At 41.2% G+C, this 7,488-nt stretch overlaps 1 pseudogene; it reads left to right on the forward strand.

Annotated features, from left to right (window-relative positions):
• Positions 1-6,607: 6,607 nt before the first annotated feature.
• On the forward strand, positions 6,608-7,230 carry LOC112608406 (annotated as a pseudogene).
• The last annotated feature ends 258 nt before the right edge of the window (positions 7,231-7,488 follow it).

Raw genomic sequence — 7,488 nt, forward strand, 5'->3', positions numbered from 1 at the left:
GAACCCCATCTCTACTAAAAATACAAAAATTAGCCGGGTGTGGTGATGGGCACCTGTAATCCAAGCTGCTCGGATGGCTGTGGCAGTAGAATCACTTAAACCCAGGAGGCAGAGTGAGCAGAGATCGTGCCACTGCACTCCAGCCTGGGTGACAGAGAGACACTCCATCTCAAAAAAAAAAAAAAATTCTCACTCATAAGTGAAAGCTAAACTATGAGGATACAAAGGTTTAAGAATGACACAATAGACCTTGGGGACTCAAGGGGAAAGGGTGGGAAGGGGGTGACAGATAAAAGACTACAAATTGTATGTACTGCTTGGGTGTATACAGTGTATACTGCTTGGGTGATGGGTGCACCAAAATCTCACGAATCACCACTAAAGAATTTATTGTGTAACCAAATATCACCTGTTCCCCAAAAACCTATGGAAATAAAAAAATTTTAAATATGTTTTAAATTTTAAAAAAACAGGTTTTCTTCTGAAATATTCTTTTGTAAATTACCTACAGAAAATTTACAAAAAATGTACATTCAGCCAGGTGCAGTGGCTCATGCCTGTAATCCCAGCACTTTGGGAGGCCAAGGCAGGTGGATCATGAAGTCAGAAGTTCAAGACCAGCCTGGCAAATATGGTGACACCCCATCTCTACTAAAAACACAAAAATTAGCCTGGCATGGTGGTGTGCACCTGTAGTCCCAGCTACTCAGGAGGCTGAGGCAGAAGAATCACTTGAACCAAGGAGACGGAGTTTACCGTGAGCCGAGATTGCGCCACTGCACTCCAGCCTGGGCAATACAGCAAGACTCTATCTCAAAAAAAAACAAAAAGTACTGTCTTCACCAACTTGCCTTAATGTTAACATCTTACATAATTGTTGCACAGTGATTAAAATCAGAAAACGGGCTGGACAAGGTGGCTCACACCTGTAATCCCAGCACTTTGAGAGGCTGAGGCGGGCAGATCATCTGAGGTGGGGACTTCCAGACCAGCCTGACCAATATGGGGAAACCCCGTCTCTACTAAAAATACAAAAATTAGCTGAGCGCGGTGGCACATGCCTGTAATCCCAGTTACTCAGGAGGCTGAGGCAGGTGAATTGCTTGAACCCAGGAGGCAGAGGTTGCAGTGAGCTGAGATCATGCCATTGCACTCCAACCTGGGCAACAAGAGCAAAACTCCATCTCAAAAAAAAAAAAAAAATGAACATTGATATAATGGAATAGTTATCTACATTTTTTCACTAATACCCTGTTGTAGTCCGAGATCCACTCCAGGATTCCATATTGCATTTAGTTGTTTTATTAATCAGAGTTTTCCAGAGAGATGGAACAAATAGGATGGATGGATAGATATATAGATTCATAGATACATAGATAGATAGATAGAGTTTATTAGTTCGTTTTCATGCTGCTGCTAAAGATATACCCAAAACTGGGCAATTTACAAAATAAAGAGGTTTATTGGACTTTTCTACATGGCTGGAGAGGCCTCATAATTCATGGTGGAAGGCAAGGAGGAGCAAATCACATCTTAGTTGGATGACAGCAGACAAAGAGAGAGCTTGTGCAGGGAAACCCCACCTTATAAAGCCATCAGATCTAGGGCTGGGTGTGGTGACTCATGCCTGTAATCCCAGCACTGTGAGAGGTCGAGGTGGACAGATCACCTGAGGTCAGGAGTTTGAAACCAGCCCGGCCAACAGGGTGAAACCCTATCTCTACTAAAAATGCAAAAATTAGCCAAGCATGGTGGCAGGCACCTGTAATCCCAGCTACTCAGGAAGCTGAGGCAGGAGAATGGCTTGAAACTGGAAGGCGGAGGTGGCAGTGAACCGAGATCATGCCACTGCACTCCAGCCTGGGCAAATAAGCAAAACTCCATCTCAAAGAAAAAAAAAAAATCAGATCTTGTGAGATATATTCACTATCATGAGAGCAGCACAGGAAAGACCTGTCCCCATGATTCAATTACCTCCCACTGGATCCCTCCCATGATACGTAGGAATTCAAGATGAGATTTGGGTGGGGACACAGTCAAATCATATTAGATTGATAGATAAGATGATTGATAGGTAGATAGATAGATAGATAGATAGATAGACAGCTAGACAGATACACAGAGATAGGTAGATGAAAGGGGGTTTATTAGGGGAATTGGCTCACATGGTTATGGAAGCTGAGAAGTCTTCACCACTCAGTCCAGCAGCTAACACACCAATCTCTGCTGGAAACACAGATACACAGAAAGGAAAGATAAACACTGTAATGCCTTTCAGTTCAAGTGACTTTAATCTTTAGGAAATAAAAATAGTTTTAAAGATAATTGGTAAAATGCAGTGTTGTCAAAATGTAAATAAGTGCTCTAAATCATGTAAGTTAGATACTAGGTTTGCCAAATGTTTCAAGATTGTCAACTGCCTGCTTTACAACTTAGTAAGGCCTGGTGACATAAGAAATTAACCATGCCCCTAACTGTGCTGGAGAAAGTCAGACTTTATCTGCTCCTAGTACATAACTAAAACAACTTACCAGGGTTTTACATTAAAGTTAAAATTGCTAAGAGTTACCATTATAACATGTAAATGAGACTACTGAAAATAGATTTACATGCAAGGTGTGTAAGAAAAGTAAAATATGTTTGTATTAAACAATAAAAATAGGCGTGGAAATATAAATCTTGTCTAGGAATAAAAGATTGTTTTGAAATAAATTTAAGGGTAAAATTTGGCTTTCTCTCCCTTGTACAAGATTTTCATGTAGTAGTGAAGAATAATGAAAGATTTTCATTTGCCTTCCAGAAAGACTGCCAAGGAGAGGAAAGAGGGGAAAGGAGAAAAACTGTTGAAAAGCTAGCTAAGTCTTCCCTCTTAATGAGTAAAGGTTTTCACCTTGTTTTAAAATGTTGAGTCATCATTTTGACAAAATAAATAATTTATGTTAATCTGGAATTGTATTTTATAATATCAAGTGTTTTAAATCTCTAACATTTAACAGGCTTCCCTAAATCAAATTTCAGATTCAAAATTGTCTTTCCTAACCTGCCAAGACCAGCTCGGTTGGGGAGACCCTAACCCAGAGGCACTAGAGGAATTAAAGACATACACAGAGAAATATAGCATGTGGAGTGGGAAATCAGAGGACTCATGGCCTTCAGAGCTCAAAGCCCCAAACAGAGATTTACCCACATATTTATTGACTGCAAGCCAGTGATAAGCATTATTTCTATAGATTATAGATTAACTAAAAGTATTCCTTGTGGGAAACAAAGAGATAGACCAAAATAAAGGGATGGGCTCTGGCTAGTTATCTGTAGCAGGAGCATGTCCTTAAGGCACAGATGGCTCATGCTGTTGTTTGTGGTTCAGGAACGCCTTAAGTGGTTTTCCACCCTGGGTGGGTCAGGTGTTCTTGCCCTCATTCCAGTAAACCCACAACCTTAAGTGTGGGTGTCATGGCCTTCACGAACATGTCACAGTGCTGCAGAGATTTTGTTGATGGCCAGTTTTAGGGCTAGTTTATGGCCAGATTTGGGGGCCCATCCCTAGCACTAACCACTAGCTTTCAGATGCTACAGAGGGCCCCTAAAGCATCCAGAAGAGAGGTAAACAGGATTATTTGGGATATTTAGGTATGTGGGATTGCCAACATGATGTTTAATCTTCTGCAGTTTATATTTTAGTGAATAATATTAACATATGTTCCAAAATTTTATGGAATTTCTATAATTCTAATGTCTGAGTATATGCTATCAATCATAATTAAGGTTATTATGTTAAGTTATTGTAAACCACAAAAATTACCAAATTTCTTTGTCAATTGTGTCTTGTCATTGTTGTTGTTGTTTGAGACAGTCTTGCTGTGTCACCCAGGCTGGAGTGCAGAGGCATGATTTCGATTCACTGCAACCTCCACCTCCCAGGTTCAATCAATTCTTATGCCTCAGCCTCCTGAGTAGCTGGGACTACAGGTATGTGCCACCATGCCTGGCTAATATTTTTGTATTTTTAGTAGAGACAGGGTTTCAACATGTTGGCCAGATTGGTCTTGAACTCCTAACCTCAAGTGATCCGTTTGCCTTGGCTTCCCAAAGTGCTGGGATTACAGGCATGAGCCACCATGCCTGGTCATTGTGTTATTGACTGTAACTACCCTAGACATTTTGTCATTCCCAGACAATTGTTGTCTTGTTTTAATCCTCTTCAAAAGATGGTTTGTAATCAGCTATAGGACTTTGACAGGTGCTCTTAAATATAAGTTTCTAATAACTTTGGAGATTATGACATTGGAACAAAGGAAAAACGTACAGGGCTCATGAAGAGCTGAAATGTTCATAAACATCAAGCAAAACAAGAGTTAACAGAATGGACTGAACTAATAGAAAACTGAAGTAATTAATTTTTTAAACCTTTTTGCTTAAAACATTGCTGATCCTTGGCCAGGCACAGTGACTCATACCTATAATCCCAGCAATTTGAGAGGCCAGACAGGTGGATCACCTGAGGTCGGGAGTTTGAGACCAGCCTGGCCAACATGGTGAAACACCATCTCTACTAAAAATAGAAAAATTAGCTAGGGGTAGTGACAGGCGCCTGTAGTCCCAGCTACTCAGAAGGCTGAGGCAGGAAAATTGCTTGAACCTGGGAGATGGAGGTTGCAGTGAGCCGAGATAATGCCACTGCACTTCAACGTGGGTGACAGAGTGAGACTCTGTCTCAAAAAAAAGTTGTTGATCCTTGTTTTGTTTTTCAGAGTCAAGGAAACAAGCTATATACAGCCTTTAACAATTAGGTGAGGTATACTCTTGTAAACAAAACTTGGAGCATGTTTGTTTCTTTCTGCGTGACTTCTCCAAAATTTGAAAACTGTTTGTGAGTACTGTTAACTTATGGCAATATAGTTGTTTGCATCAGTGCAGTAAGAATCCATTTCATTTTGCAACAGGACACAATTGGAGAAATTAGTTGTTTTACTGGCTTTGACTGGAAGGGTATGCTTCCCTTTAAGGAATCAAGCTTGACTTACAGAGCCAATAAAAGCCACTTGGGAAAACTGGCCTCATACCTTGTCTACACAGTCCCCATGCAGGGTTCCTAAGCTGTAGTGAGTAGAGAATGTCAGTTTTTTACAGGTCTAGGAATCCCATATTTTTGGGACTATAAGAAGAGAGGAATTCACGCAATTCATAGGTATTTGAGGGTACAAACCCATGGCTGGGCTTGGCTTTAAAAACTCCTATCTGAGATTTCTTATGGAACAGAGTTCTAGCAAAGCCAATTTTAAAAGCCTATATAAAACTAATTATTCCTGTTGCACTTTATTCAAATAATCAGGCCAAGTATAAAACTAAAGTTTGACTGGGCATGGTGACTCATGCCTGTAATCCCAGCACTTTGGGAGGCTAAGGCAGGCGGATCACTTGAGGTCAGGAGTTCGAAACCAGCCTGACCAACATGGTGAAACCCCATCTCTACTAAAAATACAAAAATTAGCCAGGCGTTATGATATGCACCTATAATCCCAGCTACTTGGGAGGCTGAGGCAGGAGAATTGCTTGCACCCAGGAGGCGGAGGGTGCAGTGAGCCAAGATTGTGCCACTGCATTCCAGCCTGGGCAACAGAGCAAGACTCCATCTCAAAAACAAACAAACAAACAAACAAAAACCCTAAAGTTTATTTTGCAAACAACTCAGTCCTATCATGATTTGTTTTTAACAAAAATGAGGACCAGAGAGAGACAAATTATATTTCAAAACTTATACACTTGTCATTAAATTCTAATCTCCTTGGTTGTTTTTAGTTCTTGCCTACATTTTAGACTAACCCTGCTTATTCCTGTAAACCAACTAGCAATCTCTAGCTGCAGCTCAGAAAAAAGAAAAAAAAGAAAAAAAGAAAAGAAAAAGAAATGGGTAATGTAAAAATCTAGATCAGTATTCTAGTTCTGAGCAATTACCCTGCAAATCCTGCCAGGTGATGTGAGTAAATAGGGTGCCCATAACCCAGAGCTTTCTTTGTTTTAGAAAATAGAACCAAAGAAGTTAACCAAAGCCAAACCCCATGCATCCAAATCTTAGCAGGCATAAATATAGCTACCAGTTATCTGGGCATGTTGGCAGCCTTGGGATAGCTGTCCTTACCCCCACCCCTTTGCTTTGTTTTAATACATGTCCTCTAATAACCCAAATTGTTTCTTCTTTCCTAAAGGCTATCAAGCTCCAAATAGTGATGCAAATGAAATCACACATGGATGCACCTTTCTTCCAAGGACTCTTATACTGACCACAGTAGGAACCCTACCAGCTGTTGCCCACACAACCCCCTCTCCAGTAGAAAGTAGCCAGAAGGATCATCTCCCCACCTCCCTAACAGCAGTTACGGCCTTCACTCTTGAGGAGGGGGAATGAGAGAGGAGAAAGGAAGAAACTGATGAGGCAGGCAGTTAGGATGGATTCTCGATTACATTCTTTCAAACAAAAGAACAGTCTGAAAAACCAAGCTGCACAGTCATTGCAGTACATTGAGCTTCACAGAGACAGCACCGGGGCAAGTGAGAGCCGGATGGGCACTGGGCGACTCTCTGCCTTGCTGAGGAGAAATAACTAAACATGGGCAAAGGAGATCCTAAGAAACCGAGAGGCAAAATGTCATCATATGCATTTTTTGTGCAAGCTTGTCTGGAGAAGCATAAGAAGAAGCACACAGATGCTTCAGTCAATTTCTCAGAGTTTTCTAAGTGCTGAGAGAGGTGGAAGACCATGTCTGCTAAAGGGAAGGGAAAATTTGAAGATACAGCAAAGGCGGACAATGCCCATTATGAAAGAGAAATGAAAACCTACATCCCTCCTAAAGGGGAGACAAAAAAGAAGTTCAAGGATTGCAATGCACCCAAGAGGCCTCCTTCAACCTTTTTCCTGTTCTGCTCTGAGTATCACCCAAAAATCAGAGGAGAACATCCTGGCCTGTCCATTGGTGATGTTGCAAAGAAACTGGGAGAGATGTGGAATGACACTGCTGCAGATGGCAAAGCAGCCTTCTGAAAAGAAGGCTGCAAAGCTGAAGGAAAAATACGAAAAGGATATTGCTGCATATCAAGCTAAAGGAAAGCCTGATGCAGCAAAAAAGGGAGTTGTCAAGGCTGAAAAAAAGCAAGAAAAAGAAGGAAGAGGAGGAAGATGAGGAAGATGAAGAGGAGGAGGAAGAGGAAGATGAAGAAGATGATGATGAATAAGTTGGTTCTAGCGCAGTTTCTTTTCTTGTCTATAAGGCATTTAACCCCCCTGTATGCAACTCACTCCTTTTAAAGAAAAAAATGGAAATGTAAGGCTTTGTAAGATTTGTTTTTAAACTGTGTAGTGTCTTTTTTTGTATAGTTAACACACTACCGGCAGGGCACTGTGGCTCACGCCTGTAATCCCAGCACTTCAGGAGGCTGAGGTGGGTGGATCACGAGGTCAGGAGATCGAGACCATCCTGGCTAACACAGTGA

This window comes from Theropithecus gelada, chromosome 15, assembly GCF_003255815.1.
Source record: "Theropithecus gelada isolate Dixy chromosome 15, Tgel_1.0, whole genome shotgun sequence".
Taxonomy (NCBI): domain Eukaryota; kingdom Metazoa; phylum Chordata; class Mammalia; order Primates; family Cercopithecidae; genus Theropithecus; species Theropithecus gelada.